This window comes from Numida meleagris, chromosome 3, assembly GCF_002078875.1.
Source record: "Numida meleagris isolate 19003 breed g44 Domestic line chromosome 3, NumMel1.0, whole genome shotgun sequence".
In the NCBI taxonomy this organism is placed as follows: Eukaryota; Metazoa; Chordata; class Aves; order Galliformes; family Numididae; genus Numida; species Numida meleagris.
In genome coordinates this window covers 78,967,594-78,976,596 of record NC_034411.1, presented here as the reverse complement: position 1 = coordinate 78,976,596, position 9,003 = coordinate 78,967,594, and the positions used below count along the sequence as shown (strand labels likewise).

Sequence of the window (9,003 nt, the reverse complement as noted above, 5' to 3'; positions counted from 1 at the left end):
GTCGCCGTTTTGCTGTCCCCTCTCCTGGTTCCACCAAGAATCGAGAACTCTACCAACATGGGTGAGAACGCACTTGGAATAAATAAAGACAGCAGTTGTAGGGCAGAAAACATATTGTGGTTCTCAGGTAAGATGTGGAGGGCAACATAGCATGATTAGAATTAGAAGTGTACAAAGCAGAGAAAAAAAGCAATCAGAGCATAGTCTGCAATAAACAGCTACTGTTGACTGTCCACTCAGATAAAACCATGCACTTCCAGAGCTTACAAAAAATGTCAGTGTCATCCTTTCTTATACAGTTTGGGGCCATAGAGTTATATATGACTAATACTAGGGGCAAAATAAGATTCTACAAAGACAGCTTCAGATTTTTTAACAAAGACATAGGCTACTAATATTGGAGAAGCTTCAGAGATCAGGTGAATCATCCAAACTGTGTAAATCTTGGGCACATGGAATATTATTTGGATAAATTTTCTGAGCAATTTCTCTTTGTTTTCAACCACGTGGGTCTGCAATTGCAGTCTGTAGGCAAGCAAGCATCTCAGATACAAAATCAATACCAGTTTTTCCTGTCCAGCCTCTGTCTCGCTGCAGAAATTATTGGCTAGTACATCAGATTGTTTGCTCATCTTGGAGTTAGCAGATCTGCCTGGTCAAGGCTGTTGTCTTCAGCTCAGGTGATCATAGTATGGGCTTAGATGGTATTGAAGGGTCCACCCTAGCTATCACTGTAATCGTATTTTAAGAACTTCAGCTTTTGCCCCTAGATATCTTTTCTGAATTGCCATTAACAGGTCCTTGGGTCTAAACTTCAAATGGTCTTGTCATTTTTGTGTGTTCCTAAACAAAACTGTGAGTGTGTACTTTTCCACATATTTTACTTCATTGCTATTTATAACATAGTTGCGCTGTGATCTCAGTCATGGAAAAGACTGAAATTTCTTCTCTTCCACATTAAATATATTTATGGCTCTGACAGACTACCAGAACAGCCTACAGGCAACTTTATCCTTCCCTTTTCAATTTTGTTAGCTTCTGACCTGCTTATGAATTATGGCAACATTCAGTAAAGTTCTTTACACACTTGTAAAGGAAACCCAATCCTTTAAGGAACTTGTATTGCTTATACAGAAAACATATGAAAAAAGAAGGGTGAAGTAGCAGGAACATTTATACTTGAAAGGTTTCTTCTTGGTCTGATAAGTAGGTGGTTTTGTGCTGCTAAGGTGTGAAAAATGTGGCCAGATCACTGTGTTGGTTCCCCCTGGGTTTTGAAAAGGCATGAAGATTCTGCACAGCTTTAGAGACATCACAAATTGAAAACATGATGTATACTATTATTATTTCACCATGTGACATGAGGTAGAACAACAGTCTACCACTTTATTTCTACCTGCTAACCTTTTGCTTAGTCAGCAGGGAGCTATCAGAGCAGGTGAAAAACTCAGTGACAAGTCTGAGTACAAAAACCTGAGAAGGGGAGAGTAGCCAAAGTGCAGAGATCACCATGAAACCACCGCAAGTGGAGAGGCAGAAGGAAGAAGAGAGGAAACAGCCTGTTAGCATGTGGGACCTTAAACTGCAGCTAGCACTGTAATGGCGTATGAGTACATTTTAGTGCTTGCTGCTGAACCTGCTGAGATCATTTTCAGCTCCAGCTTTTCAAAAATGTATAATTAGTATATCTCTAAAATAAATAAATTGAAATTGGATTTTGACATAACTGGATATTTTTCTCAAGAAAAGTTTTTAGTTTTGAAGAAAATATTGGAGTATCATTGAAAGTCTTCCCATTGTTAGCTCACATGTCTTTGGTTCACACTGCTGATTTCTGGCACTGTTTTTCTTCCACAGACTGCATGTTAAATGGGATGGAGAGGTTAAAACCCTCCATCTGGTGGAGTATGGGGCCTTGCAGGGCATACGTCCTAGCACAAGGGGCAGCTGTCAGTGACTGTCAGCTGTATGTGGTTCCCTCCCTCGCTGAGGCAAGAAGTAACACTTCTGCTAATACTTAAAGGCCAGTAGATGAGATAAGGAGACTTTAAGATCAATGCAGTAGGAAAAGGTACACACAGGGAGGCTATTAAGTATAACACCATTCTGTCTTTCAGTCTAAAACAGGTATGTTATAAACTCTTCCCAAGAAGAGGTTAACAACAGGACAGCTGAAGCACTTGGAGGCAGAGTTCTGCTGTAATTCATGACCACAGGTGAGCTAAAATCTATTCATAGAACACTTGACAGAAAAACAACAAATCTTGTCAAGAATTTTTTTTTTAGCCATCAGGTACATATAATGAATGTTATAAGCGCTGCTCTGAAAGTAATGCTTCTTATGTTATTATGTTGGCCCACGACATCAGAGGCAGATACTGATAATTCCCACCAGTATTCCATTACATTTTGTTGCCATGTGACAAATGTGTCAATCTGACAAAATGACATCTGACATGGAAGCGTGGATAAATCAAAAGTTTAGAACTGAATTCCTCCATTGGAAAACATTGCACCCATTGACATTCATTGACATTTGCTGAAAATGCTGAGCATCTATGTATGCAGTAAACAGTGTAAATGTAAACAGTAGATATGAGCACAGTGAAGCAGTGGGTGGTGCATTTCAGCAGTGGTGACAGTGGGTCACCTCCACTGGTGCATATTTTTATGAGGGTGGCATGCAGTTCTTGTTCATTGTGGGCAAAAATGCACAGCTGATGGTGGTGACTATGAGGAAAAATAGTGTTTTGTAGCTGAGAATTTGCTCCATCAAATAACATTATTCTGTTTTTCATATCTGTTGTAATTTCCACTGAAATAAATAGGAGATGTTACATTTGAAGTGAGTTAGTCTGTTAGGTACTCAAAAGGTGATGTATACGGTAACTGATGAATAATGAGGATGCAGAAAGCCTTGGGAATCCCAGTACAAACAGGAACACCTTCAAGTACCTCACTGTGCTGCAAATGCAGAGTTTATCTAATTGATACCACCCTCTGGCAGAAAGACAAAAGTTAAATCCAGATATCTGACCTTGCATCTTCTGACAGAGTGAGCATGGCACAACAGGCAGAGGTAGCCATTGAGCCAGGCACGCTTTACACTGTGGTAGATGATGTCCCAATGCTAAAAGACTTCAGTGACTGAAAAGATCTAATTCTCTTACCTGAGCATACATCCAATAACTTTTTAGTGTTTAACTATATTAGCTGAGATCAGAAAATAGGTCTTTCTGCTAATTTACTTCAGTGGAATTGCTCTAGGCATATAATTGTATGATTTCAGTCAAAAATCAGTTCTACATAAGCAGCTGTTCCACCCAAAATACTTGGAAATATACGTTTAAAAGAACTTGCCAGGATGTTGCGGTATCCAGTAATAAAATGCAACTCCTCCATATATCTTAATAAAGTCCATTGGTCTGCTGCTGTTGTGTTTAATCCCCCTATAAATACTTCCAAGAGTTTGCAAAGCAAAAAAGAGATGAAAGTAGTAATTAAAGTTCGTGTAAATTTTTTATTCAGAGAGGCAGAGGAACATAAGAAAAATTAAAGATTGCAGTTTCCTACTTCCACATTTACCAGTTGCACATTAACCTTTTCACAAATTTATCACTTCTGCATCTTCACATTTTACTTTCAGGCTTGCACTTAACCAACTTTATCGAGTAAATTGCCAGTCATTAGATAAATAACCTACTCAGTTTGTCTCTGGACAGCTCAGAGATGTCTTACATAATTACTTACTTTCTCTTAATCATAATATGAAAACAGACAGAAGAAACATGATATTTTAGGAGTTGAGACTTGGGTGGAAATTGGCAGTAATAATAAACAAGCTTTTCAGCTGTAATGGTATCTTTCCTCAGGGCTGGGACATGGTGACATGACGGTATTGGGGAAAATTGCTCTATGCTGATCACATTTTAAATTATATGTGGATTAACTGGACATGTCAGTTACCACTGATGTTACTAGAGAACTTCATATGAAAATACTTCTGGTTTAGAACCAGGGAAAACATAGATTATAGCTAGAAAGATCGATTTTCAACTAGTAAAAGAAATGTGTAGTTACTCCCTTTGCTGGATTCACATTTTATTTGCATTTCAGAGTCTTTAAACTCCCTGTTTCTAGGGGACAAAACATCTGGGAAGCTGCTGGTGTAGATCAGACAAATGAGGAGTCTTTAATATTTTGTGGTAATCTCATTAAGGACAATACTTTCATTAGTTCTACAGACATACATTTCAGGGCTGTTTTGTTTTATATTTCTGCATATTAGAGTTCAGGACTTCCCCTGAGAACAGCACTGGAAATGTAGATTAGATGCCTCAGATGAAGCATACAAATGAGGAGTTTATATCTGTGGAGGAGATTATGAGCTGAGCCTTAGGTAAAATAACTTGTGAAGTTATATTTCCCGTGGAATTCCACTCACTGTTCCAGGATAATATTGCACCATTTGTGTTACAGCCTGTGCTCTATATGGAAAGTATGAAATAGGAGTTATTTCCACCTGCAGCACAAATCAGAAATTTTAAACTTATGTTCTTTAGAGCATGAATCTTTTACTATCATACTTTTAATTTAATTAGCTGTGACACCAAAATGCTTTTAAGAATGTTAGCCTTAAATGCATCTGAATTCTCAAGTAATCTCTCTTGCAAAAATGAATTTGCAACTGTTTTAATTTCTATGTATTTCTCAGAAAACCAGACATTTTGAGTGGCCACAGTTCATCATAGAGTCTCTCTGCTGAGCTGAATTCACAGATATAATGTTATCAAGAATGGCTGTGACAAAAAGCTTACATTGTTTCTGAAAAGTAGGATTTTCTTCAAAATATGGGAATTGTGTGATGTTGAACCACATGGAAATTTGAACTCCTATGATCATAACATCAACAGGAAATAATAAAGGAAAAGATAAGAAGAAGTCAAAGAAAAATCATGATGGAGTCACTCTGTTGTAGGAGACAGGAAGACAGGGTTCAGAACCTGAATGATGTATCCAAATTGAGATGTTTATATGCAGATTTTTATGCTCTCATTGATATTCAATGAAAGTCTGGTCAGCACAGCCAGGTGTCAACCAGCTAGTCAGTCAGTCCCCAGAAGACAGCTTCGGAGGGAGCTGGAACTCATTTCGGTACTCACTAAAAGCTCTTGTTTCCTTCAGAAAACTTTTCCAATGAGTTCAATAATCTGATGGAAAGCACTGAGTAAGTACAGGCCACAGGCTATTGTGAGAAATCTCCATCTGTATTAGAAAATTGCATTCAACTTTGATTTTTCTCTGATACTGTGTTACAGAATGACCTTGTGTGATATATTAAAAATGTCTATCCTGACAAATATATTGGTTACATTTACAACGTATACTCATCATGATATGAGGAAGATTTCTGTGTTTTGTATCTGAAAAACTGTTTGGGAATAACTTATGAGACTTCTAATTGACCTAAGCCAAAACTGTCCAAGAACTACTGAATAAGCACAGCCTGGATCCAGTGATGGAGAACGTTGCCTTGCCCTTTTTAATTTGCTAGTTTAGACATAGAGAGGAAGTATGTGTAGTCATTCAGAAAAGCACTAATTTTCAGTCTGCGAATGTCAAAACTACAAATGTATTAAAAAAAAATTGGATATACTCTTGGAAAATATCCATTGATGGACATTAAATACAGATAGTTTTGGTTCTTAAAGGCTCAAGATCAGATTGCTGGAATTTAGCACAATGTGGCAGTGAAAGAATCACTCAATATTTGACAGGGTTTTGGTGTTCTTAGATGCATCCACTGCTGACCTCTGCAGAAGCTGGGAGGCTGGGCCTTCAGGTTGATGATGTATAGCCATTCTTACATAGTTTTCTAAGAAAAATAGCTTTTCTAACAGAAGAATTATCAACTTTATCCACAGACTGCTTTCTCTCAAATTACAATATATTTCTATTAAAACAGTAGGTTTATTTACAGATATATTATATTACATGACAAAATATTTATCCATTGCATAAATAAATAAATAGAGAATAGAGAAAAGAAAGGAGAGGAGGGAAGAATGCTATTTGAAAGGATTCTGGGACACAGAGTAAAGTACAATGATCATTTGGATAACAGCAACTGCTTTGGGGTGGCTTCTCTGAAGTGTCTATGTGACCTGTACATGATCTATCTGCCAGAATACTGAGAAAAAGCTGGTAATTTCAATATTTCTTTAAGCCTCCAGCAAAGTAAATGGAATGCCCACTTTTTAAAAAATATTTCCATTCTTGCTTCTTGAAAACATCACTCACCATCTTTGTTGATGTCTCACATAATGTGATCATCTGGAGATATCAAGAGCTCTTCTGGCATTAGACTTTAAACTGGGGTTGTATTATTCCACTGCTTATTTAAAAAAAAAAAAAAAAAAAAAAAAAGCCAAAGCATGGATATGTAAAGTGAACAGCTTTTGTTATTGATTCCATTATGATAATCCCTACTCTAGTTTTTAATGTAAAATAATGAATCATCACCATCTTATTGTAAAAGAACATGTTCTTTCAGCACTGGCATGATTTTCATGGCAAGAGCCCATTTATTCTGAATTGTTAGTATAAACTTCAGTGCATTTTTATGATTAGACTCCTCTTCAGAAGGTTTATATTGTATCTTGCTGGCAGTAGAATTGATGAAAAGCTAGAGATATTTTCAAAAAACAGATCTTCATTGTATGCTTGTGATTGATGCCTCTCCATTCCCGTGGAATAAATGCATGAATTTACCCATTGCTGTTTTTGTCATGGGAGACTGCCTAATGGTTACACATAAAAATCACACCTGCATGTTTTGCATAACTTGACTAATTTAATTCAATATATTTTTTTTGTATCATTTGTCATACTTGCATCTCAAGAACCTTCATTCCAATACAAAAAAAAAAAAAAAAAAAAAGGGCTATCTACAACACTGACCTAATTTGCCAAGTTTGCATGTGTTTATGTGGGAAATTCTCATTACTGTAGAAAGCTATGGCTGCAGGACTCTACAGCTAATAAGGAAAAAAGGGTCCTGGAAGTAAAGATAAAGCATAAGACAGAAATAAGTTACTCAGATTCTGGTCTAAATGGCTTCATCAGAATCTTGGATCAATTCCTGGAGATACACGAGAGCACATCTGCTTTGATACTGAAATCCAAGTGCCCCTGATGTTTGCAAATCTGCAGCATACTGCCTCCATATACTTCGATGCCCATACTCTCTTACAACATTCAAAGAGGTACTATGAACCATCCAATGGCTTGTGGAAATCCCTGACCTAGCTCTAAATGAGTCAGAAACAATAAAATGATTGCAGTGTAATCTTTTGTTCCATGTTGGGTAGCATGAATACATACATTTTCCCTCTGGGATCTGAGCTAAAGGTCATGTGAAGTATCATAACCAGACATGCAGCCTGGGACAACATACTTAGGACTAGTCCAGGTGCAGCTCTACCTGAGTTTGTGTTATTCCCTAGCCCTCACATACAACTGCCAATTACCCAGACAGCAAGCCCTGCAGTACTCAGACATGGAATGGTTTTCCTGTCAATAGTAGGATAAATTGTACCCAAGCACTCAGACCTTCCTTAATACCTACTACTGGCTATCCATTGTCACAGGAGGGCTGAAATCAGTTTACCTGCCCAAAAGATGGCAGAAACACATTTTAGCATTACAGGCATATGAAATACGAGGTGGTTGTAGGTTGATGCTAAGAAATGAATTGCTCAGACATCGAAGCCAAAGCTGTTGAGCCACAGGAGGCTGATGTATCTGTCTTAGATACAAGTAGGGGAGAAAGAAACTAGATATCTCAAGCTCTCAGCCAAGGGCTCTCAAGTGACACAGCTTTTCTACTCTCTGCCTGGGGTTGCTCAGGAAGTTCCTTTGCATTTTCATATTATTTTCCGGGTACTCTATGAAGAGAGAGAGAATACATGATTCAGTGGTGAATCCTGGGTAGCAAGCTAAAAGGATTGAGCACTGTAACACTGATCAAGAATCTTAATCGTCTTAATTACAACTGAGCTATCATCATCAGTACAGCCAGAAGCGAATGGTGAGGACTTAGGTCAGACCAACAGAGCATAAACATGTTTTCTGTTTTCTTGTCTCTTCCACCCTTCTCCTCCCCCCACCCTAAATGCTTTTTCGGTGTCCAAGCCATGCTTACCCTTCATCAAATTTTCAGAAATATATTAAATCTGATTGAATTTGACAGGTTCTGAGTTAGGAAATCACTTGCATACAGAATAGAATACTGAAAATCTAAATCAGCTGTATTAATTTCTGAATGTTCCAATCCAGGTGATCTTTTTGTTGCCTGTAGAAAAGGCGCAGAGAAAACTCTTTGGCTTAAAAAGATTTTGAATCCAGGAAAAGTAAATAAAAACATGTTTTATATTATTTGTTCGATGTCATTAAGATAATTAGGAAAACAAAGAAGGCATATCAGAGGATAAAGAATCAACATTTCTGTACTGAATAAGAACATATAACGATTATTTGCATACCTCATGTACAAATGTAGTTACTCTTTTCCAAGTTTTCTCCACCCCATGGTATATATGTACAGAATCAATCAATAGAAAATGTGTGAGATGCTGAGACACATCCAGGGAGCACATATGATCATAGAAACTCAGAAGCATTCCTGATATTTTCTGTTCAGATTGTTCAAGAACGGCTCCTAGTTTGCCCATGAGTCCAAGTGCTTGAACTCCACAATGGACTCAAAAATAAGATTTTCTCTTTGAAGGAGTCCTAGAGCTCTCATGAGGACTTACGGAAGTAAACACAGAAAGAAAGGATATTTCTAAATCATGGACTGAAAGGAGGGGGGGAGTGATGTGAAGACAATGAATAATGCATGAGAAGAATGACAGTAGCAGAGGGTCATCAGATCCCAGTGAAAAACTAGATAACATGAGATTCTACTTGTTTTTGTTTGTTTTGTTGTTTGCTTTATTTCAA

At 37.5% G+C, this 9,003-nt stretch overlaps 1 long non-coding RNA gene across 5 annotated transcripts in view; it reads left to right on the top strand.

The window, feature by feature from the left end:
• Positions 1–9,003, top strand: part of LOC110396242 — a 32,893-nt gene continuing 23,890 nt past the window's right edge. For 4 of the 5 annotated variants that reach the window (XR_002436879.1, XR_002436872.1, XR_002436878.1 and 1 more), the window contains exons 1-2: positions 1–61; positions 2,118–2,216. This is a non-coding gene — a long non-coding RNA (uncharacterized LOC110396242). Of the gene's footprint in view, positions 128–2,117; positions 2,217–9,003 lie in introns of all 5 variants that reach the window. The other variant, XR_002436874.1, reaches the window with a different exon arrangement.